This window comes from Lissotriton helveticus, chromosome 1_1, assembly GCF_964261635.1.
Source record: "Lissotriton helveticus chromosome 1_1, aLisHel1.1, whole genome shotgun sequence".
NCBI lineage: Eukaryota > Metazoa > Chordata > Amphibia > Caudata > Salamandridae > Lissotriton > Lissotriton helveticus.
In genome coordinates, this window is record NC_136057.1 from 1,510,862,358 (window position 1) to 1,510,888,175 (window position 25,818).

The 25,818-nt window shown below is 46.6% G+C and overlaps 1 protein-coding gene and 1 long non-coding RNA gene across 2 annotated transcripts in view; both read left to right on the forward strand.

The window, feature by feature from the left end:
* The window catches only part of KIFAP3 (kinesin associated protein 3), a 1,290,910-nt gene that overhangs the window by 216,777 nt on the left and 1,048,315 nt on the right, over positions 1-25,818 (forward strand). The gene's annotated exons all lie outside the window — the stretch shown is intronic.
* LOC144773445 (uncharacterized) lies at positions 15,395-17,964 on the forward strand. Its single transcript, XR_013599981.1, has 3 exons — positions 15,395-15,483; positions 16,359-16,493; positions 17,833-17,964. It is a non-coding gene; the product is annotated as an uncharacterized LOC144773445 (long non-coding RNA).

A 25,818-nucleotide genomic window follows, 5' to 3' on the forward strand; every position in this document is an offset into this window, starting at 1 on the left:
TCTCTACCCAGACCACGAGGTGAAAAACTGTAAGTACTGTCACACTTTCCCTCCCAAGACTCTGAGGGATAGAGAGGCCCGTCTCCTTCTGTGGCTACAGAAGTTGAAGACTTCAGAGTCTGTGGTTTCTGACGTAGAAAGTTTATCATCTGCTATTTCTAAATCCTCTCAGAAGCGTGGGTCTGAGACTGAGGTTCCATCTCCTTTTCTGAAGAAGAGTAGACTGTTGGAGTCCTCCAGGATTGTCTCCCCACAGGATTTGCTTCAGAGCACGTCTACGGGACCTGGTTCTCTGACGTCTGCGCCCAAAGCCTTGCCTTCCACTAAAAAATCTGGCATTGGCTCGTCGACGCATCCGTCGACGTCTTCAGCGACGACTAAGTCAGTGACTGTAACCTCTACGTTGACGACGACATGTACTATGTCGACCAGCGCTACGTCGACGACGATCATCTCATCGACGGCGGCCCAGAAGGTGAGACCCATCACTTCTATTGTGAAGATCTCGTCGACGAGCGCCAAAGCGAAACCGTCGACGACTAAGTCATCGTCGACGCTTCCCTCGTCGACGCGAACACCGTCGACGAAGATCAAGTCATCTAAAAGCAGCTCGTCGACGGGCCCATCATCGTCGACGGTTGTCTCATCGACGTCGCCTCCGTCGACGACCATCATAACATCGTCGACGGCTTCATCGACGGCTGTCATCCCATCGACGTCTACATCATCAAGAAAAAGCCTTCAATTTCAGCGCAGATTACCTCTAGGCGACGACGCAGACGCCTCAGGTTGATTCTAACACTGCCACATTTACGTCAACGGGCTCGTCGACGTCTCATCAACCTTTGCCAAAAACAGCTGCCATCTATACAGTGGTTACTGCTTCTTCTTTGAGGAGAGTACCTCTCATTCAACTGAGTCCAGTGAGAAGTGGAACTCCTCTCCCAGATCAATTGTTTTAGTCTGGTGAGGAAGAATCCGACAACGATTCAGAGGTGGAAGAACTATTTAAACAGGCATCCAGTCCATCTAATTTGCACATTAAGTGCCAGGAGTGTAGTGATGAGGGTGATGAAGTGGATAACTTCGAAGATGGGAACTAATTATTTCCTGTTGATGAATCAGGACCAGTTACTTCGGAACCAATTACACAGATACCTTTATCTTTGGTCACGAACCTACAGCACATGCTAGATGACTATACCCGCAGGTTTCCTCCTTCTACACCTGCCTCTCCAGCACCACCACCTCCTCCACAGCCTCAACCTTAACTTCCTCAGGCACCTGCACCAGTTCCACCCGCGTCACCGGGGGGTACTCGTCCTGAGACCGGCGACGAGGATCCTGATACTCCCAATACCGATGACGACGACAATGACGTCGATATGTCTGAGTGGGACAATTACAGGGCTCAAACACCTTCCACTCCGCCCACCTCACCTCTAGCATCGCCTCCAGTGGACATTACAAATTTCCACAATTTGATGATCCGTGCTGCAAAACGTTTTCATCTCACTGTCGAAAAACAGCAACATGAAAGTGAATGCTTCTTATATGATTTTAAGGACCTATCACAACGGCAATCCCACACAATACCTATTATTGACTATATTTGGCAGGAGGGCCTTAAATTAATGGAACATCCAAATTCGGTACCTGCAGTTTTGCCTAGATTGGACAGAAAATATAAGGCTCCGGTGTCTTTCCCGACTTGTTTGGTATCACAACAGAAGGCAGATTCGGTTATAACTCGGGCAGCACAGAAAAGATCACGCAATCCTGCTACACCACTCACGTCTCCTCCTGATCAAGAAGGCCGCAAGTTGGACTCTATAGGCAAAAAATTTACAACCATGGCGGCTACAACTGTGAGAGCGGCTAATACTTTGGCTATTTTGGGCCGTTACGACTGCCAAATGTGGTCTGAGGTTGCCGCACTGATTCCTCAGCTACCCAATGCCATCCGTGCAGAAGCGCAGACCCTTATACAAGAAGGAGAGTTAATTTCATCCGAAATTATAGATTGTGGGCTCGACATTTCCTCCACCGGTTTTCGTCAGTTGGCTGGGGCTGCAGTCTTGAGGTGTCAAGGCTGGTTAAAGTCTACTACCTTCCGCCCAGAAGTACAGGCAAGAGTCCTGGACTTGCCGTACGAAGGGGATTTGTTGTTTGGCAAACATGTTGATGATGCCCTTGAGGCGATAAAAAAGGACACTGACACTGCAAAGTCTTTAGCTACCCTCGAGTACAAGAAGCGGCCCTTTCGGGGGGCACGAGGTAGAGGCGGAGGTTCCTCTACTTTTCGAGGATCACGTCAATATTGTTCGTACAACACCTACACTGATAACCGGCAGAGGGGTTCCTACCAATCCCAGAATCGTCAGTTCACCACCAGACCATACCAATGAAAAACAACATATAGAGGTGGCTCAAACAATAAAAAGCAGTGACAGTCTCAGTTCTTTTCTTCTGCCGACTGTAAATCTTGGAGGTCGCATCTCAAAGTACTTTTGCAAATGGTCCGAAATCACCTCCGACCAATGGGTCCTGGACGTTATATCCAAAGGACATACCCTGGAGTTCACAAAATTCCCTCCCACTCGTCCACCTTCGGGGCCACCCTCTCCCCATCTCAAAGAACTTTTGGCCCAGGTGAAATTGATGATCAAAAAAGGAGCCATCGAAGTCGTGCCGCAAGGTCAACGCGGCAAGGGGTTTTATTCCCGATTTTTCTTAGTCCAGAAAAAGTGGGGGAATGGCGTCCAATTTTAGATTTACGGGCCCTAAACAAATTTATCATTTCAAAAACTTTTCAGATGTTAACTCTACTTCAAATTCTGAATTATCTCAATCCAGGGGAATTCTTTTCAACGGTCGACCTCCAAGACGCATATTTCCATGTGCCAATCCACCCCAGACACAGGAAGTATCTACGCTTCACAGTCGGACAGCTGCACTTCCAATTCAAAGTCCTACCATTCGGCCTTCGATCAGCGCCGAGGGTCTTTACCAAGATCTTGGCCCCGGTGGCTGCCTTCCTGCGTCTGCAGGGCGTCCAATTTTACCCATACCTGGACGACTGCCTCATCAAGGCCAAAACTTTTCATCTGACGGAGCAGCACACTCAAGTCTGCGTCTCCCTTTTCCAAACCTTGGGGCTTTCAATCAATTGCCAGAAGTCACACTTTCATCCGTCGCAAAGGCGAGATTTTCTCGGAGCCTCGCTAGATTCTCGGCATGGGAAAGTGTTCGTTTCCCAAGAAAGACAGGACCGCATGGTAAAGATGGTGCAATTCCTACAGTCAAAACTGTACGTTTCTGTCCGAATGTTCAAATCATTCCTTGGCATGGCTTCCTCGTGCATCCAACTTATCCCCAATTGCAGATTGTACATGAGGGCTCTACAGGAGGAATTAGACAAGCAGTGGAAACAGGTGTCAGGGTCATTCGAGGATAAAGTCCTTCTAACACCTCGCATCCAGAAAGCACTGGAGTGGTGGGCTCACCCTCCAAACATATCTGCAGGCCGTTCATTCCAAGACGACCCTCCGACTCTGACGCTTACAACAGACGCGTCTCTCGAGGGATGGGGAGCGCATCTCGACGGCATGTCTGTGAAAGGAAAGTGGACAGCGACCCAACGTACTTGGCATATCAATCGCCTGGAACTCTTGGCGATTTTCTTGGCCCCAAAGTCCTTCCAGAGGTTAGTGCAGGGACACACTTTGCTGGTGAGGACGGACAACACCACCAGCATGCACTACCTCAACAAGCAAGGCGGCACGAGGTCTCTCCTACTTTCGCAACTGGCACAAGAACTATGGGATTGGGCGATTCAACATCAAATTCATCTCACAGCCATCCATGTGCCGGGTGTGGCCAATGTTCTGGCGGACTGCAAGTCGGCATCCCCACAGAGAGTCGAGCGGAAATGCATTTTCGATCAATTGGTTGAACGACTTCATCTACGCTTTCCCTCCACTTCCTCTAATACCTTGCCTGTTACACAGGATGAGGTTTCAACCTTGCCACATCATCCTGATTGCACCCAAGTGGCCGAGGCGTCCATGGTTCACGGACCTGCTCCTATTTTCACAGTCCGACCCGATACCGCTTCATCCTCTACCTCACCTCCTCACGATGAAGCAGGGACAAATCTGTCACCCGGATCCGGCATACCTCCAACTCCTTGCCTGGAACCTGAATACAATGAATTTGCACGTCTAAATATCGACGAGGACTGCAGAAAGGTGTTAGCGCGCGCTCGCGCTCCATCCACCATCAAAACCTACCAATTAAAGTGGAAGCGTTTCTGTGTCTGGTGCCGCACTAAAGATTTGGACCCCATGACTGCAAAACCTAAACCGATTTTGCCTTTCTTTTTATCCCTGGCGAGATCAGGACTTTCACACTCCACTCTTAAAGTGTTTCTGGCGGCGATTTCCCGCTTCCGCCATGATGGTTCTACATCTCTATGTTCCTCGAGAATCATTAAGCAATTTTACAAGGGCCTATTTAGGATGTTTCCACCTATCCGTCGCCCTCCACCTGCTTGGCGCTTAAATTTGGTCTTGTCTCAATTGCTTCTACCTCCATTTGAGCCTATCCACTCTGCAAGTCTAAAATTTCTCACATGGAAAGTTGCTCTTTTGCTCGCCTTGACATCCTGGAGACGTGTCAGCGACATCCAGGCGTTTACCATACAGCCTCCTTTTCTACAATTCTCCTATGAGGCTGTGGCATTGCGAACTAATCCTAAGTTCATCCCGAAGGTTCCCAGTGACTTTCACCTCAACGAACCTGTAATCCTGAAGACTTTCTTTCCTGCTCCGCAAACTCCAGCTGAGCGGTCATTACATTCATTGGATGTGAAACGTTGTCTCAAATTTTTCATTCAGCGAACTGCAACTATCAGAAAGTCAGATCAATTTTTTGTGACGTATGGCCCGATTTGCAAAGGTCAACATGTTACCAAACAGACCATAACCAGGTGGATATCCTCTACCATATCCTTTTGCCACCAACGGGCTGGGAAGCCCCTTCCTGCTCCAGTTCGTGCTCACTCAACTAGAGCGGTGTCTACTTCTGCTGCCCTTTTTGCGGGGGTACCCCTGAGGCAGATCTGCAGAGCTGCTACTTGGTCGAGCAACCATACTTTTACAAAACACTACTGCCTGCAATCAACAGACGCCGCGGATGCGGCAGTAGGTCAAGCGGTGCTGCGGAATCTTTTCCAATAAAGGTGAACCTCTGTTGCTACCCGCCTCCAGACATAAAGGTTTTTCTAAATAATATTTTGGTATTTATTGCATATTGACTGATATGTTTACCTTACTTGCTTTGGTATATCACCTTTATGACTTATGTGATGTTTTACTGCTTTCTACTCTTATTCAAGCATGTGAATCTATGAAAGACACCCCTAGTACTGGAGAAGAACAAAAGTTACTCTGCCGCTCGTTTAGAGGTTTCTTGTCCTGCAAGTTCTGCCCTTCGCTACAGGAGTAGCTGTCAAGACTCTCCACTGCCTTTGAATCCAGCGTGAGGAAAAGACCAACTCCGTGGCCGCAGAGGAGGTGAGTGGCGCGGCCCCCGGGACTGCGAGGATCAGCATTCACCACCAACAGCTGGGTCCTCTTCCCGCGTGAGCCGCGCCCCCTCCCAGTGCCACGCCTCAAGCAGATCGTTCTTTACCTCTCGCGGCCCCCGCTACGCGGGAGCCGCTCGTTTAGAGGTTTCTTGTCCTGCAAGTTCTGCCCTTCGCTACAGGAGTAGCTGTCAAGACTCTCCACTGCCTTTGAATCCAGCGTGAGGAAAAGACCAACTCCGTGGCCGCAGAGGAGGGGAGTGGCGCTGCCCCCGGGACTGCGAGGACCAGCATTCACCACCAACAGCTGGGTCCTCTTCCCGTGTGAGCCGCGCCCCCTCCCAGTGCCACGCCTCCCCTTTTCCGAATCGAATTTAAGTAAGCCCAATAACGCGCACCGCGGGACGCGCGCGGGTCGTAGCCCGGGGCAAAGCCCCGGCCAAGGGCGGGCCCGTTTAAGACCGGGTAAGACTGGACTGGGCCACCCTATGACATTTTATTTCTTTTTTCTTTTTTGCTTTAATCATTACCCCTTCTTGTGTTACATTAATCACTGGTGCTTTGTTGTGTCCCAGAGTTGTACACTATTTCTTTTTAACTTCGTGTTCCCACATCATAAGCATGTCGTCCAGAAACACAAGAAGCAGTAAGACTTCCCGTGCTGCCCAGACCATTGGCCCGATTGATCATTTCATTGCACGAGCTAACGACGCGATCAATCAGGGTGCCCTCATACTAGAAAGGCGGGTCTCCCAAGATCTGGCGGCAGCCAAACGTTCCTCCTTGGGTCTATTGGCTTCAGCCAGAACCCCGCTGCGCAACCTAGACTCTGGCGCTCCATTGGATTCCCACACTGTTCCCGATACCGTGGATTTATCAGTGACCATTGATCTTTCAGCTACTCAGCTATCCCAGCCCCCCTCACCCCAATCCCCTACAACACTTGAGAGAACACCATCTCTTTTTATTAATCCCAGTGGGGAGGATTCCTACACCCGGGGTCTGAGGGAGGGCGCTATATCAAAGAAAAGCAAAGGGGCAAAAGGAAAAAAGATTACGCCCCAGAAAATAATTCCCCGGGCTCTTCCAGAACCTTTGATTCAATCTACCACCCAATTTTCACCCGCTAAGCAAGGTACTAGCAAAACTACATCACCTCAGCAAGAGGCTTACTCCACAACACCAGATATTATTAATCTTTCCTCTAATATGCTTAACACCATCCTCAATGGTAACGAGGATAGAGGGCAGGGTTTTTGTACCCAAGATACACATCTACTGGAAAGACTAGAGCTACTAATCAAGTCTTATATGCAACCTATCGAGCTATCTCTGTCTAAACTTGAAAAATCCCTAGAAGTGCTAATTTTAGAAACCAAAACTAACAAGACTTCAACTCTCACTCTCCCCGTGGCTCAAATACCCAACCCAAAACCCACCAAAACAGGGACAACAACGATCTGTCAAGTCCCTAAACCCATAACCACTATTGCAGCAGCTCATCAGCAACCATTAAAAACGGCTGCGCAACAAACAATTTCAACTATTGCTGCTGCAAAAAAGGGTCCAGCAACTCCATCAGTCCCACTCCCATCTTTGGCCTCCGGCCCAACTCGCATTCCAACTCATGCTCCAAATCTAGCAAAATCTCCAGTAACCAAAAATGCTGCCTATAACACCAAGCGGAAAAGCAGCCGCTCTTACCATCTCCCCCCAGAAGCCTCCCCGTTTGTTGTCATCATGACTGGGGTTCCCGAGTTAAACCCTAACTCAGAAGAACCTGGCTGGTCTTTAAAAAACAAAGTGTTACACGGGTTGTCAGCCAATAGGCCCCCTCCCCCCTATGCCAACAATAGAGTTACAACAGTCCGCAGGGTCCCTTGGGTAGGCAAAGAGTTAAAAACAATTCACGGGGATTGTGTGATTATTAATTTTGAAGATCCACAAGCAGTTGAACATATCTGTTCCTGGGGTTCCGAATTATCCCAAGATGGAATAGGTACCAAACGCTTATCTTTCTTTTACCCGCCAGTAAACCGTTTTGTGTCAGGTCCAGAATGGAACTGGACCCAGGTAGGAAATTGGAATAGAAGACTTGACTGGGCAGGGCAGGGGGGTAGAGACACCACGCCATCTTTCGGCTGGAGGGGCGTTCCTACATATAATAGATATGATTGTCTGGAGATGGTGGATTGACCACCACCTGATAACATCCAGGACAACATGAATTCTGATAACATCCAGGGTAACGTGAATTTTCATTCCCCTGGACCATTACTGCTTACCTCTTCCAAATCTTTATCCCCCCTGACTTTACCTCCTAGTCCCTTGCCATCGTCCCACATTGATGACATAACTGTCCTAGCAGAAGTACCTCCGCAAATGTGTTTTGAACCCCAGCCTGCAAGTGTTCTTGTCCCTGTAGAAAATTGTATTCCTCCCTACACTTCACTTCAACTAGGAAGCCCAGTGGTCGATACTCCATCTTCCCTTACTTTGTTATTATCTGTATTGTATTGGAATGTAGCAGGTCTTCGATCTAAGATTGTTCTCAAACCATGGTTGGACTTTGTTTATACCCACCAGACAATTTGTTTACAGGAGACCTGGACAATTGACCCAATCCACTTACAAGGCTACAAAACATTTCATACCCCGGCAAGCATTACTACTCATGGTAGGTCTAAGGGAGGTCTAGCAGTGTACATTTCTAACAATCTGGATGTAAAGACTATTACCGTTCTCCATACCATCTCAAATTACCAAATTATAATGGTTATTTTTAACAATTGTACGTCATACTGTTTTATTAATTTTTATAATAATTTACCCCCTGCAGATTGTGTTAAAACTGTATCAGACATTTCTCACCTCTTCAACGAGCAAAGCATCCATCATTTGTCTGCAAAGTAATATGGGGGGGGGATTTTAATGTCCCACTGTGTACCAACTATAAGAAAGGCATTTGCGGGCTTCTGGATGAAGAAGACTGCCCATTGACTCACTTTACGCATTCCCAACTAGGCGACTCCCTCAATGGCAGTCTCATATCACTAGAACTGATGTACGCAAATGAACTCGTTGACCCCCCTGAAGATTTCAGACCAACTTTCCATGGCAGGGGCCTCTTAACCACTATAGACTTCATTTTATGTTCTTACACTTTAAAGGGCACGCTTCTTAAATTTAACACTGGCTCCGAAATCTCAGGTGATCACTTTCCGAACAGTATCATCCTTAAGATAACCATGGATGATCCCCATTCAAGTAGGAAGAGTTTACTGACTCAGAATTCCTTGGCCATGGACAGAACCAATGGATTCTCTGTAAAATGGTCTAAGATTGATCCCACATTAATCTCTACTAAGATTATATCCAAGGCACTTCCTTGGATAAGCACCTGCCTGGCGGATGAATCTCCTACTGAGCTGATTATATCTAGTTTTCAAGAGATTCTAAACATCATACAGGCCGAGTTATTCCGTCATCACAAATCAGGTAACCAGACCTCTCCAGGATGGTTCAACTCGGCCTGTCGTAAAGCTCTATCCGCCTTAAAAAAGGCAACACATAATCCTGTTCGTGACAAAAAAGAAATAGCCAAACTTAGATTAGAGTACAAGCAGGCCCAAAATAACTGTAAAAGGGAATATAAGAAAAGATTATGGGCCCAATTACACACAAGCTGCCAAAGCAAGGACAGCTCCCAGTTTTGGCGTGCAATCAAATCCCCTTTTTTGGCTGATGTAAATTCTCACCAGCACCTGGATGTGGCAGTGACTGCAGACGAATGGGTGACCCACTTTTCAAAATTCTTTAGTGGTTCCCCTTCGGTCTGCACCACACAGGTTACATTGACTGCCGTTTCCCCCCAGGATGCAGGTATACCCAATAGACCTCAATTTTAGCCTAAGTGAGATCATACATGCCCTATCCTCTTCTAAAACCGGAAAGGCCCCTGGCCCTGACGGAGTCCCCCTTGATATTTTTGTTACCAACATAGACCTGTGGTCTCCCATTGTCACTCAGGTGATGGCGGCGGTATCAAAAATTGGTCTATTAGCTTCCTGGTCCTCTTCTATACTTCTTCCAATTTTTAAAAAGGGAGACCGAAATAATCCAGCCTGTTACAGGCCTATTTCCCTCCTGGATTCCATGGGGAAGGTCGCGGGTCGCCTGGTCCTGGAACGTCTCCAGGATTGGGCGACTGAGAATAACATCATGACCGACCTGCAATACGGCTTCCAGGAGGGGCTCGGCACAGTTGAGCAGGCCTTAAACTCTCCTAATAGGCAAGTATGTGGGGGCAAAAGGGGGCAACCTTTACGTGGTCTACGTCGACCTTAGTGCGGCGTTTGACTGCGTAATTCACGCCAAGTTGTGGTCCATCCTAGATGGTCTGGGTGTTGATCCTTCACTTATTAAGTTCTTACGTGAGCTGTATTCAGATGCCACGGCTTGTGTAAGGTTTGGCATTGGCGGAGAACTCTCACCCTCATTTTCAGTCACCAGAGGCGTCAGGCAGGGTTGTGTCCTGGCTCCTTTTTTATTCAATCTATATACTAACTGGCTGGAATCAGCCATGTTAGTAGGGAATCAGGACCTACCTACCATCAGCCATCGCCCTATTCCAGCATTACTTTATGCTGACGACTCCGTAATATTAGCCAGAACACTTGTCCAGCTACAAAAACAGCTGGACAAATATTGCCAGTTTATGCTTTCCCTGGGGTTAAAAGTGAACAAAAGCAAAACCTTCGTTATGTATACAGGTCCTAAGGTAAAGAATCCTAAACCCCTTTACATCGACCAAGTCAGATTAGAACGAGCCAGAGAATACCCGTATTTAGGTATGCTAATCGACGACCAACTGTCATGGAAAAGAGGGACGACAAGCAGGAAGCTGCTCTATCAGAGAGCGACCTCGGCGCTTGTCTCCTTTTCCTGGAAGTTGGGTAAACCCGCCCCATATGAATTGCTAAAAATCTACCATGCTAAATGCCATAGCATAGCAACATATGGTGCAGGTGTCTGGGGATATGTCCCCACAGACAATCTGCAAAAAATCCCAAATGGCTTTCTAAAATATCTATTGGCACTCCCATCTAGTGCTCCAACTTACGGATGCCATATTGAGCTTGGTATTGACTATCTCTCTGACAACATCAAATGTCATCCAATTCTCTTATGGCACCGCATCTGGAACAAGCCACAATGCCATTTAACTCGTTCTCTGATTTCCGATTGCCTAAATATGGTATGTTGGAAGAAAATTCCATGGTTACTGTATGTTTTTAATTTTTTAGAGGACTTGAATTGCACACACTACTTCACTGAGCCCTCTACAATGGTTGATATTAGTAGAAGTACTTTGAAAAATCTATGCCTTAACCATTTAAGGGAATTACGTCTCTCTCTTGAAGTAACTAAGCAAACAAATGTGCAAGTACTGACGGTCCAAGTTTCTGCTGGTATCCAGCCTTACCTTACTTATTACCTATCTAATTACGAAAAGTACTTCTTGACTAGGTTTCGTTTAATTTATTTTTTCGTCTTGTCACTTTCCTCACTGTGTCAAAGTGGTCCCGCGAATTAAACAAATGCCCGTGTGACCAAGACTGTCCCCAATCGACCATTCATTTAATTTTGTTTTGTCAATATTACAAACAAGCGCGCAAACGTTGGATTACTCCACTTTTGCGCCAAATGGGATTGAGGACATGTCGCCCAGCATTTCTGGCACTTCAGCTGTTAGATTCACAATACGTGGCAAAGAATGTTGCCCTTTTTTTAAAGTCTTGTTTAAGGACCCGTAGTAAATTAGGTCTAACTTCTCATTGATTGATGATTACTTGAATCAACTCATATTTTTGATCTCAAATTAAAGTCTTTTTATATTGTTATTTCACAATGTAATAATGTAATCATGTAATAATGTTATAATGTGATTTTATACAACTGTACTTTGTATGATGCACTTTTTATGATTATCTCAAGTTAATCGAATAAAAGTTTTTGAAACTGAAACTGAAACTACTTACCTGTAAACTGTGGTTCTCCAGTATTGGTGTCTTTCATAGATTCACATGGGACCCTCCCATCCTCCCCTCAGAGGCTCTTTTCTCCTCAGGCACTTTTACTTACTTTGTGCTACGAAAATCTGAGGACTTGGGCTTCTGAGGAGAAGGTTCTAGAGGAGGCTACAGCCTGATTGGCTGGAATGTGGACCAACACATAATGACACTAATATGCTACTAAAGTGAGTTCTCCCTTAGGCTTTTCAATGGGCCTATTATGTTCTATGGTACTTTTAGAATTTACATTTGTATTACATTATATGTATGTATATTTTTATTTATGATATTTTTCATGTATACATGCATATGTTACTGCTATTTTATGTACCGTGGGACTCCCACTTCGACGACGGGGGATATTCAAGCATGTGAATCTATGAAAGACACCAATACTGGAGAACCACAGTTTACAGGTAAGTAACTTTTGTTCTTGTGACACCGTGTAGTAGAGGTGAACAAAAAAGACTCGCAGGGATCCCAGCCGGGAGCCCTTAGAAGGGTGTAGTAAGCAGGTAAACATGTTTATAAAGGCCAGTCCAATGGATCTGTAGTGAGTTCAAATGAGGAGTAGCAGCGGAGGCAAGGCACGAGATGCACACTATGGCGCTCTTAGTACAGGTAAGTATATTCCCAAGGATTAAATGAATCTTCCCTCAATGGCGATATATTCTAGGCTGCAGGCGCTTACAATGGCGCTGCCTTGTAGATGTGCCTCTGCAATGTGTTTACTCCTGCCGGTGCAGTGACCAGCACTAGTGAGCACGTTGATGGGAATGATGGGGTCATACATTCACCTAGTTCAAAATATCTGACTACACGTGAGGCCATTCTAGGAATGGATACAGCAGCAATGGTCACAGGCAACTGGGAGTTGGAAAGATCTAGTGGTTGTCACTAAGCATGGGCGGATTTTGCGGATTGGCAATCCGCGAACTTGCGTATTTACGGATTCGCAATCCGCGAAGATCCGCGAACTCTAGCGGATTTGCGGATTTTTCCGTTTTTTGTGTTGGCGCGTGTTCGCGCCGATTTTGGGACAAGTTCGCAATTGCGAACTTACTTTTCGGCTTGCAATGGCCGCGACTATGTTGTTTCTACGTCTGGTTTATCATCACAGGTTCACAGCACCCTCTGTTTCACCACTGCCACCCTCTGGGACACCCATGCCACCCTCTAGTACATCCTCACAGGCACCTATTAGGTTTATTTATTACTGTAGATTATGGTGGTTGAAAAAAGCTAGCACACCTGCCCTTCTTCAACTGCCATCAATTAATTTGTGTTTCATTAATGTGTCAGTAATTTTGAAAGTTCCAGTCTGGCTGGCACCTGCTTCCTTCCTTATCTGTAATTTGCTTTTTGTTGCAGTGAAATTTTTTTTTTACAGGACCTTTATGGTGCTATTCTATGAGCCTGCTGTTTGGGTCATAGCAGGGTCATAGAATTGTTGCAAACTCTGGAGGGGCCCATCAGGAAGCACTACCTTGAATGTTACTAATGTTAAGTTTGAACTTTTGCACCTGCTCATTGCTTTCATTTTAGCTAAAATCGTTTTTTTTGCAATTTCGCGCGTTATTTGGGGCGCGAATCCGTGCGAGATCGATTTCGGAAGCCGCGAATACGTGCGAATACAAAATTGTTTTTGTTGCGACGTGTATGTTCGCGTGATCTTGCGCGTGTTCGCGAGGCGCTTCTAGCTATTCGTTTGCCAAGTTACCCTATCGGTCGTACACGGGCGCGGCCATCTTGTTGGCGTGACGTAATTCCGTTTCCGCCCGCTATGTGTAATCTCGCAAAGTGTGCTGCTCGCGAGTACAATTTCGCGCGTACTCGCAAGGAAAATCTCGCGCGAACTTACCCACGCGGTCGTGAACGGGCGCGGCCATCTTGTTTCTCATTCATTGCTATGGTTCTGGGCATGCTTTCTGTATCCTCTCTCAATCTCTGCCATCCTTTGCTTGTTTGAAGTTTTTTTGATCTAATTTTACTTATTATCTAACCCTCTATTTTTCTAGCTCTATATTTTTGTGTTTTCTGCAGCTTTTATTTACTTTTAAACTACTTTTTTAAACTCTTTTCTTTTCTTCTTCACTATTCTATTTCTTCTTTATCATTTAAGTTTATTTCTGCCCAGATCATGGTAAAGGGAGCCGGGAAGCACCCTGAGAAGGGGAAGGGTCCCGCACCCCGTGCCTGGCTCCCGTGCGGGCGTTTAAGGGGGGAGCAAGTGGTCCCGAGGGAGATCTTCAGCGCGGAGGAAGTGGCGGCACTGATCTTCCATGTCCAGCGCCGCCTCCCCAAGACGATCCTGGGAGGCGGCAAGATCGCGACCGGCTATGGCATCCGGGAGCGCCGCCAGCGGTGGGAGAAGGTGTGCCGGGCCATGTACAAGATCTCTGGGGTCCGGCGCACATATAACCAGGCCACCCACCGCTGGACCGATGTCATGGACCGGGAGCGGGACTTGCTGGACGCGCTCGGCGTAGAGGTCCCCGGGCTTGGTGAGTAGTAGTAGTAGTACATTTACTACTCTGTTTTATCCTGCTCTGTTATTTGCAAATCTTTGTTCTTTACCAAGAGCAATAATGCTGCCGATTACATTGAGGTAAATTATATTTCAAAATCTTCTATGCATTTCATTTTCAGGTGCACTGCTCTCCTTCTCAGTAGCCTTGCTTGCTACTATGCTTCTTTGTTTTGTATGTTGTGTTCAGAAGCATTTCATTGGCCTGAGAAATTATGTATGAGTGTACTGTAAAGAAAAGAACTGCGTAATGCTAGACAGTAAGGGTCATATTTTCAATTACCGGCGCATCCCTGCAAAGTAGCAGGGATGCGGCAGTAATTGTGTGCCATGCCACCACCACCCATTGGCCCAAAACGTCACAGAAGCCTTACGCATCTGTGCCGTAAAGGCAGCGCATTGCTGGAGTTGCGTGCCAACGATGGCGCAGCTCCAGCAATGCTCTGGGGTACCCTATCTCCCCAATGCTGCATCAAGCCGTACGTCGGCTTCAAGCGCGCAGGGTTTGAGTCATGCATCATTGTCCTAAAAATGACTGATTGACATCTTGTAGATTTCCCTCAGCCACTTTTAGGATTCGTTCCTGCGCAGGTACGCCCTCCCTTGCGCCGGAACGCCCCCTGATGGCGCAGGGCTTTACAACGTGATGCATCGCCCATATGCCCATATGTGTTTTTTTTTTTAATATATACGCCGCACCAACACCATGGCGAGTCTTTTGTTCTGCCGCTGCGTCAGAAAAGGCACGCAACAATGGAGGAAAATCAGCCGCAACTTCCGCAAGGGACTTATAAATCAGCCCCAACAGACTGAAGTCCAGTGTCCTTCCTTTAGACAGTCACATGGCTATCAGAAGAAATAGTGGCGGTGGTGGCGGGTGGATTGATAGTTTGAGTATTCACTGATCTGCAAGCAGGATGGACTTTGTCTGTCACGTGTTGCACACTACTGCCTGCAGTGCCAGGCCTAGGCAAACCTGTTTAGTAGTCTGTTTATTGAGTTACATAGGAACTTTCTAAGTCAACGTTCCGCAAATCAGGCAATACGAATAACGTAGTATACCACATGAGATAGATCCCGTGGAATAGTTGTCTATCTATTTGCTATTTTTCCAAAATATGTTGTTATTGTTCTTTTGAAATGTTTGATTTGGTTGAAAAATCTCATCCATGTTTTATGGTTTTTCTTTCTTTCATGTTGTACATCAGCTCCCCCCAAGGGCAAGAGGACACAGGAGGAGGGTGCTGAGGATGCAGGCCAGGATCGGGCAGGCGAGGGCTCCTTTGCTGGCCCCAGTAAGTTTACATTTTACTAAACAGTACCTATTTTTTCCCAGCGTTCCTCATTCGATTTTTTCTAAATCGTCTTTGATCTTCTTGTAGACTGGATATAAATTCTTATCCTGCCTCGAATATGACTCCCTGTGGTATTACTAGACTATTCTTATTAGTCTGTCTGTGTAGCTAACTAAGATTGGACATTTGGCAATTCCATTGGACTCCCATTATATTCAGCAATACCTCTATGCACTGTCTCCTTACTGACTAGATAGTGTGGCAGAGTCATTCAGCTCCCGAAGTCACCGATTATAGATCCCCAATGATCTCTAGATTATCGTACGCAGGACAAGAGAGTAGTACGGAGTCACAGCACAGTCAAGAAGTGTCAGAGGCACTCATGCTTGCAAAAATTCCAAAACCTTTAGCTCATCCACTCTAGTCTAGAGGAACAAAAACCACAGAGTCTATTTAAGTGTAAAAGCTTTATTAAAAGTAAACACATTTATTAAAATCTACTTTGTCATAAAACTATTTAACTGTAAACGGAAAAGTGGTTAGTGCTGACGATTAATTGGACACATTTCTTGTGGTCGAGCCGAACTCTCACCTAGTTTGAACTTGATCCTGGTCGTGTTCTTAGGACTCAGGAGTCAAGCTTCTGTCTGTTAGGAGAAAAAGTGGTGCGTGTTAAAAATCAAAAGCAAGCATTCATCAGTTGTGCATAAAAGTGCAGCAAGACAACAGCCTTCCCTGGAAAATGGGACATTTTTACTATGGAGTAGACAGTCACAAATTATTACATTGTATTCTGTTTTTTTAACATTTCTCCTAGACCAAATATTATATAGTAGTGAGTGGTGTATTCTAACTTTCTTAAATGTACTTTGTAGGTGTAACATCTGGTGACGGGGCCAGCGCGGAGGTGGCTGTGTTGGACTTGGACTCGGAGGCCTCTGGGGAGGAGGCGGCGTTAGAAGAGCTGGTGGCCGTTCCTGTGGGGGATCAAACGGTGGTGGCGGAAACAGGTAAGCTATATATTCCTTACTTATTGAGATTGAAGACTGCATAGTGTGCTTTCTGCACGGGTGTATTACAATTACAAATCAACCAGGTAGTAGCCTCCTCGAAATGTACTTCGACTTAGCTGTGAAGTTTTTGGTGAGAAGAATCCCAATAAGTTCTTAGACGAACGTGATGGATGGGATGAACGAAAAGCGAAAGAAGGGTGTAAGTAAGTGGGACGCGAACTTGTATGATGGCTGGCAAAGAAGAACGATATGTGTTTGCTTGGACCCAGAGGTGGCTGGGAAGGAAAGAATATGGTATGGTGCATGGCTGGGTCAATGATGAAGCAAGGATGGGTGGAAGGACAGCAGCCTGGGTGGGTGAAACAGAAACTGTATGTGTGCGTATACTTTGAATGAATGGATGCCTGGAGCATGGTATTCTCTGACTCTTACATAGCAAATGTGTATCTAGAGAGAGTAGATGGTCGCCAGGTGAAGTAAGTGTTACCTTGAAGAGCATGTACCACCGCACCCGCACGTCCGTCCCAGTGCAGGGAAGGCAAGGAAAAGAAATTGTAAATGTGTCCAATACTACCATGAATAGTAGCAGTACTTTGTATTGCGTTTGCATTCACAGCATATATCTGGTTATTACGGTGGACACTCCGTACCTCTCTTAATAACTTTAGTTTACTTGTAGTACGTCATTCATGTGTGGGTGTATCACTGTGTTCACTCAATATTAAGCAAAGCACCTAAAGTCATCTCATCTGTCATTAAATACGTCCCATGTGAAGTGATAGATAATCAAATTAGTTAGCTTCTTCAGTTTCCTTTTCTAGTACTCATTTGCACTGTAGGGTGAAAGGTAAATTAATTAAGCAGTAGCCCTTGTAACAGAGTATTCTCAGTGCCACCCGTAATAGAAAAGTAATAGCTTCACCACCTGCATGTACTGGACCGGTACAGTAACGCAAGTCTGTCTCCATCATCATGGTGTGCAACTTTTTTTCTCGGGTGCAACTTCACTGTGCTGTGTCCATGTCATTCTGCCGGCTTGCATAAGATAACGTACCCATTTCCCTAAACAAGAGAGAAGAAGAAGAATAAGACTGGTGTACTGTCATAGTCGACTGTAATGGAAGTCCATAGTGGTCGTAGAATTAGTTCATTAAACTACCACTACTGTTAGAGCAAGGATGCAGAAGTGGGAGGTTACATAGATACTGTCCTCAATAGTTATGTACTGTGCTTTCAATTTGCTACTTGTACTCTGTGACCCAACTTTCGGCTCAATCACTTTGTGTTATTAATAAGGAGCATGGGTTACAGACTATGTCTTTCTTTCTTCATATAGTTGCTCCTTCCAAATCAACAACAAGGAGGGAGCAGGCTAGATTGGCCCGGCAACGGAGGCTGGAGGCCACAGTCGCCGAGTATCGGCGGCTGGTGGCCCTGGAGGAGGAGGAGGACACGCAGTCGAGCGGGGCAACATCTTCGACTGTGACCACTGCATCCTCCTCCGTGACTAAACCAGCGGGACCGAGCCGGGCTAAGAAAGCCGACCGCCACCGCCAAGCACCCGAAATACCAGCTGCCCCCCACAGGAGCTGCAAGGAACGCCAACGCCGCCTACGAGTCCGCATGTCCAACCTGGAGCAGGAGGTCCTGAGGTATAAGACCTTGGTTAAGGGCCTCCGCTCCGAGCTTGCCACCCTCCGCAAGGAGTATGATGCCCATGCCGCATCATGCACCAGCACCAGCACCCTCCAGTAGTGGAGTGTCCCTTGCCCTTTTTTTATAGACTTTTGGGGGGTGGGATTTGGGAGTTGGGATCGTTTTGGGACGTTTCAGAGACAATCGTTGGGGTTAGGGTGGGTGAGGGAGATTATTTTGTTAGGGATAAATAAATATATTTTTCAACTTTATCTGACCATACCTGTTTTTTACTGCTTTTCAGTCTGGTGGGTGGGGGGCGGGGGTGTAACAGTAACTTTGTTTTCCTGAACAGTCGTAGGACTTTAGTAGTACAACCGTTAATCTCTTGTCTACTCCGAAATAATACTCCATTATACTACCTCCCACCAAACGCTTATCTTACCTGTAATTTGTGTTAGAAATTAGGGCTAGGCCCAGGGCTGGCTCCAGGTGAAATGGGGATTAACGTTGTCATTCCTGGGCGGGTGACATTTCCTCATTGCGGTGTTACTAGTGGTGTGACACAGTGGCAGTTGCATGCCTATGGAAAAAAAGAAAACGAAACCTTGTTTGTACTCCTTACTGTAGCATTACAACGGTTACGGTACGATCGAGAAAATAGCAGGTGACAGTACACTAGAACAGTGCCATAATGTAGCCTAACAAATGGTAAAGTATTGCAAGTATAACTAGTACTTGCGTTGAATTTATTTGACATTGGCTACTACTACTAGAAGATATAGTACTGAAGCTGAGTAAGTCTAGAAGATATCCTCGTATTCCTTCACCAGCCTGTTGCTGCTATCACCTTATCCTCCCCAGCAAGTGTGTGGAATTATTGATGTCATTTTAGTCAGACATCAAGCAAAACAACACAGCCCGGGGGAAGAGGGTTAGGGTTTGTAAAATGGATGGGAATGGGGGTTTCTTTTTGGGTAGGTTTTGTTGAGAGAAGAAAAAAAAAGCAGAGCATGGACAAACAATAATTGAAGATACAGAGTTTACAGACAATCTTTGGTTACAAACTAAAGGTAAGCACATGCAGTCACACTCATAGAATAAAAGACAACAATGGATACTGTATCTGTATTGCGTATGTTGTTGGAGTTGTCCTGTTGAAATTGGTAAGTAAGTTGCATGCAGCAAACAATTCCTCTTATTGGCGGCACTCCTCCATTCCAGCTGACGCTTCGTCCATCAATGTGGTGGTGACCACTGACAGAAGAGACACCCTGTCCACTGCCTGCCTGGCGGATGTTGACTGAAACCCGGCCTGTAATTATTGAACGGAAAACAGGAAGTGCTATTACAATACCACTGATAAATAAATAAAAGGTATGTACGCTGTGTGGTTCAAAAAGTGACACTTTGATTTCCCTAATAGACAGTACAATATTTTTGAAATTGCGTGCTCTGTCTGAGTCACCTTTTTAAGGATCAATAAGTATGGCCAAAATATTATAGCGGATCTTTCCCCTCAAGGTGGGTGTACTACTGTGTTTTAGAACAAAATTTGACCTTCCCAGCAATGCTCCCACCAAGACCCTTACTAAAGCCAGTCGCAAAAATGTAGAAGAACCCAATCATATCTCCAAAAACGATGCCTAGCAGAAAAATGGTTACAAAACGTACTTTGAAAGTAACAGTAGACCCAAATACAGACCGTGGATTGTATTCAAACCACTTGCCTGCAAGCAAAAGTATCCATAGCCAGCATCGCTCCAACAGTGCTCTACAACAACAGAACCGCGTTGCAATCGAACCCCCCTAAACACATGCAATCCTGCTGCTAGGGCTAACCCTAACGAACCCTAACTTACAAAAAGTGCCAAAACTGGTGTTTCCTTATGGATTTTGTCCAACTAACTTCTAGCCGGTATTAGACCTTCCCAGGAATGCCCCAGGCAAGACCCGCCAACCCACCCGCAAAAAAACACCCGACACACCACCACCAAACAGCGAAAAAGCTAAATCTCATACTTACAATGTCTCTCGGCCTTCGGTCCAAACGCGGCGCTGTGCAGCTAGGTCGTCATCATCATCAATCATCATAACTCCTGTTTTCCACCACGGATTTCCTGAAAAGCAAATGCAATCAAGATTAGACTGTCGCAGCAGTGCTTCGACAGAGACCCCGGCCGCAACCCACCCACGAACAGCAGGAAGCCCCCCAAAACGCTACATTGAGCAAGATGTCTGAAGAAATGGCAAAAAAAAGGCTGTTCCTTATGGATTTTGTCCAAAACACTTGTATCCGGTATTAGACCTTCCCAGGAATGCCCCAGGCAAGACCCACCGGCGCCAACCCACCCGCAAAAAAACACCCGACACAACACCACCAAACAGCGAAAAAGCTAAATCTCATACTTACAATGTCTCTCGGCCTTCGGTCCAAACGCGGCGCTGTGCAGCTAGGTCGTCATCATCATCAATCATCATAACTCCTGTTTTCCACCACGGATTTCCTGAAAAGCAAATGCAATCAAGATTAGACTGTCGCAGCAGTGCTTCGACAGAGACCCCGGCCGCAACCCACCCACGAACAGCAGGAAGCCCCCCAAAACGCTACATTGAGCAAGATGTCTGAAGAAATGGCAAAAAAAAGGCTGTTCCTTATGGATTTTGTCCAAAACACTTGTATCCGGTATTAGACCTTCCCAGGAATGCCCCAGGCAAGACCCGCCGGCGCCAACCCACCCGGAAAAAAACACCCGACACAACACCACCAAACAGCGAAAAAGCTAAATCTCATACTTACAATGTCTCTCGGCCTTCGGTCCAAACGCGGCGCTGTGCAGCTAGGTCGTCATCATCATCAATCATCATAACTCCTGTTTTCCACCACGGATTTCCTGAAAAGCAAATGCAATCAAGATTAGACTGTCGCAGCAGTGCTTCGACAGAGACCCCGGCCGCAACCCACCCACGAACAGCAGGAAGCCCCCCAAAACGCTACATTGAGCAAGATGTCTGAAGAAATGGCAAAAAAAAGGCTGTTCCTTATGGATTTTGTCCAAAACACTTGTATCCGGTATTAGACCTTCCCAGGAATGCCCCAGGCAAGACCCGCCGGCGCCAACCCACCCGCAAAAAAACACCCGACAACACCCCCAAACAGCGAAAAAGCTAAATCTCATACTTACAAGTTACAATATCTCTCGGCCTTCGTTCCAAATGCCGCGCTGTTCAGCTAGGTCATCATCATCAATCATCATAACTCCTGTTTTCCACCACGGATTTCCTGAAAAGCAAATGCAATCAAGATTAGACTGTCGCAGCAGTGCTTCGACAGACACCAAAAATTACACACAAACCCCCGGAACCCCGCCAAAGAGCACCTCAAAGGCAAGCAAGTCAGCAAAAACGGCAAGAAATTTCCACCTCATATTTGGTCCAAAACACTTTTGTCCATTATTAGAGCTTCACAGCAATGGGCCCAAAACCGTCAACTCACCCGCAAAGAAGTACAACACCCCCACAAGTGCTGAGTCTTTCTTCATTGTGCGTAATCCAGCACTCTGCTTGGAGGTAAATCGCAGTCTGGAGGAGGAGGATAGAGGAGCATGTTCTTCAGAACTTGTGAACCTGAGGAATGTAGACTGCGGCACCTTCAAATCAATAAGCAAACAAGTGAAGACAGTTCTGATGATGGTCTTGTTTTTGGGATTAGGTGATTAAAGTTTGAATTAAATTAACTGTGCAAAACAAAGAAAGAGAGACACAAAGCACACAGGAATAAAAGTGAATAAGGACGAAAAAGAAAGTTCTTGATTGATTGTCTCATTTTCAGGGCTCGGTGTCAGGGAATAAGAACAAGATTTCGTCATCATACTCTGCGAATTCAGGCTGGATGAGGTCAGTGGCACCGAACAGAGAAAAAATCCCCTCATCTACGTTGCTGTCCTCCTCGTCTTCATGTGGCGTGCTTTCTCGCACTTTGTAATCTGGTGGTATGAGGTGCTGATTCATCTTGATCATTGTCAGCCGCTCCACATTTTTGGGCGATAGGCGGCTCCGTTTGGGAGTTACAATGCCACCAGCAGCACTGAAAACACGTTCAGAAGACACACTTGCGAGTGGGCAAGACAAATAGTTTATAGCCAGGTTGTAGAGCTGTGGCCACAATTGTTTTTTGCCATGCCAATACTGCAATGGCTCCTCATTAAGAAAGACCACTGTTGAGTCATTCAGATAGTCCTGCACCATCGACTCAAGGTCATCAACTGTTCCTCCACTTTGCTTACTTTTTGCTGTGCCTCTGACATTTTTTCGAGAACCATACCCCATCAAACTTAGCCAATCCTCCTCCCCAGCCACTGTTAGTGTTGTCATTGTGTGTGGTGCAGATGATCCAGTTGCCGGTGTCTTTAACGGCTGAGAGGTCACTTGTGCCCCAGCCACAGGTGCAGAAGTGGATTCTTGTGACTGCGGATGGCCTGCTGATGCTGATGTACTGGCTTCTCCTTCAATAACCTGCCGTTCTTTTTCAAACCTCTTGGCTGACCAGGCTAACCAATGTTTGTACTTTTGAACATCTGCATCAGCGAAAGGAAAGAATGCGTTGTCTGCCAGCGCCTTTTTGTAGCGTGGATCCAGAATAGTAGCACAAATGTAATGCTGATCTGAGTTGATGTTTTTAAGACGTTCATCACCACGTAGGCGATGTAATAATTTCTCAGACAAAATGAAATGGTTTTTTTTTTTTTCATCTTTTTCAAACTCAGAAGAAACCGCCATCAGTTGGTGCTCCAGTATGCACAACAATGGGATAGCTTTTCCCAAATTACAGTCCTCCTGGCTGACTGCACGCGTGAAGAACTCAAAAGGACGAAGCATGTCTGTCAGGCTTTTAACTATGGCCCATTGCGCCTTACTCATCCGCAGGTCCTCCTTCTGAGATGTAGCCTCTGTCAAGAAATAGTGATCGAGTACCGTATACTGCTCATGCCGACGCTCAAGCATGTAGAAGGTTGAGTTCCAACGTGTTGCCACCTCCTGGATGAGTGCTTTCACTGGCATTCCACGTTGAAGTAGCAGTCTCCGCAGATGCTTCCGGGCCTTAAAAGAATGGCTGAAATGGTTGCACATTTTGCGGCAGGTGGCCATTACCTCGAACGCTGGACTCTCTTTATCACTCAAGAATTTTTGAACTACCAGGTTGATACAGTGCGCCAAACACGGCACTCTAACATGGTCACCCTGTAACATGGCCTTAACTACATTGGCGCCATTATCCGTGGAAACATAACCAATCTTGCGTTTTAGGGGGGATAGCATTGTCAAGACCTTTTTGTTAAACTCTTGCAAAAGGTTTTCTGCTGTGTGACTTTTCTCCAAGCCAAACATGGCTAGTGTTGCATGTTTCCGAGCAGCTTTGAAAACTTGGTCCGGGTCAACACCTGCGTTTAGCTTTGCTATAACACCTGAAAAAGAGACCCAGTGTGCAGTGATGCACATGTAATCATCGCCTGGGCCACTGGTCCACATGTCTGTTGTCAGATGTATTGTGTGAACAGCACTCTTCTGCAAAGCTGCCCCAATCGCCTGCAGCACATCTTCATGTAGTGCTGGAACCGCAACTCTGGCAAAATAGAACCGGCTCGGAACCTTCCATTTAGGGCAGAGCGTTGCAACTAATTCAAGAAAACCTACCGCTTCTACAAAAGAAAAAGGTAGAAGGTCCACAGCTAGCATTTTAGCCAGCTTAGTGTTATACAGACGCGTCAGTGGGTGGTTGCGTTCATATGGCACCTCTGAAGTAAGCATTGTTCTAATGTTGCCCTGGACCAAGCATTTACGGGCTGATAATGACTTCGTTGACCCAATTTTGCTCGCTGGTGAACTTTTGTGCGTTGGTGTCTCACTCGCTCCAACACTCTTAGTGTGCCTCACATTGGGTGTGCTGCTGAGAGGGGTACTGGGTGTAAGGGAAGTGTTTGACACGTCTTCTTCCTGCTCGTCAACATCAGATGAAACATCAACGTTTCCTTGATTTTGGCCTTTCTTGATCGCAGCTAGGTGCGCAAACCATTTGACAGCGTGCTTTCTCTCAAGATGACCACTCTGGCCGCCGGTACCATAGTTGCTACCTGGCTTACCACGACTAACTGCAAGCTTACAAAGGGTACAAATGGCAAACTTTGGATTTTTGGGACAAACAGTAAAGAAGTCCCAAACTGGGGACTTGAAGTGTCTGTGGGACCTGGAGGAGGCGGCGATACTGGTGGTGGTGGTCATAAAGCTAATGCCAGATGAAGTGGAGGATCTGGATTGGCCAACTTTTGTACGTTTTCCACTTTCACCGCCACTAATTAAGGTCGAGGTTGACGCAGGTCTCTTCTTGCCAGAAAGAAATATGGAAGCGGGACGAGTTGGTGTACTACTTAACTCCAATGATTGTGGTGTTTCCACTGCCTCCTCATCGACAACATCATCATCATCATCATCACGCGCAGCAGCTCTTCGGGCTAGGGTCAAAATGTCTGTTTGCTGCATGCCCGCTGGGGCTGCAGTGACCTTTATGATGACTGGGTCGTCGTTGGCAGAGTCTTCATCAGCAGCAGTATCCGCCACTTCTTGTTGAGCCTCATCACACTCCATAAGTCTGAGACTTTGGACGAGCTTCCTTTTACGCTTAAGTACCTTTGTTGGATCATGGTGTGCCTCACTCTCAGACGGCTGTGGTGCTGGTTCCCAAGTTTGATCCGTATCATCAGAAGGAGGTGTGCTTGAAGAAGATGTAGACACCACCCTTGATCTCTTCCTTGCTAGGGGTGTGGAAGACAATGAAGGATCATCAGGAGGAGTGGCTTCCTCAAATGATACCTCGCCTTGATTGTCGATTTCCTGATGTGCCCCTACTTCGGGAGGAACAACTATTGTGGGCACTTGTGACCCTCCATGCACCTCTGCTTGCGCATCTCCTTGCGCTGCCTCTCCTTCCACATGTACTTGGGCTTGTACTTGCACATGTGATTGTTGTTGCGGCTGTGGTTGTTCAACACTCGTCAGATGAGCTACAACAACCTGTGTTGATTGAGGGACATTGCTGCTGCTTTCTTGCGATGAGCCAACATCACTGGTCGATGGTGATTGAAGAACTATACTGGCTGCCTCTGCAGCACTCAAGGGCTTGGACTTAAGTTGGCGTGGTGGTGGTGGTGGCACTGAGCCCAATGGAGCGGGGGTGCTGCTGCCAGCTTGGTCCCCAGCAGATCCCGCTGCTGCTGCAGGCATACTTTTTTTTTTACTCCCAAAAAAAGGGGCGGGCGGCACACCAGTGTCCTTGGTAACTTGCTTCTTCTGCTCCTTACTGGCACCTTTCTTGCTAGAGGAGCTACGGGTTACTTTTTTTGGGGCCATCTTCTTCAGAGCAGGTCAGCAGGCAGCAGTTGCACGAGTTGCAGAGGGTTCTGTGTCCAGACGTGACGTCGCGTGACGTTATGCTGCACACACACACCGCTGCAGGACTTCTTCCTGGCACTGGTGGTTCTCTTGAGTCTTCTTGTGCACCTAAAAGCAATGGAAGACAGAGGAACATCAGTTCAGTTATACACCCCAAAAAATCGACAAAACACAGAAAAATGAGCACAATCCCATGCCATCCATGATGTTTACATTGAAGACACCCCACAGAAAGACTACG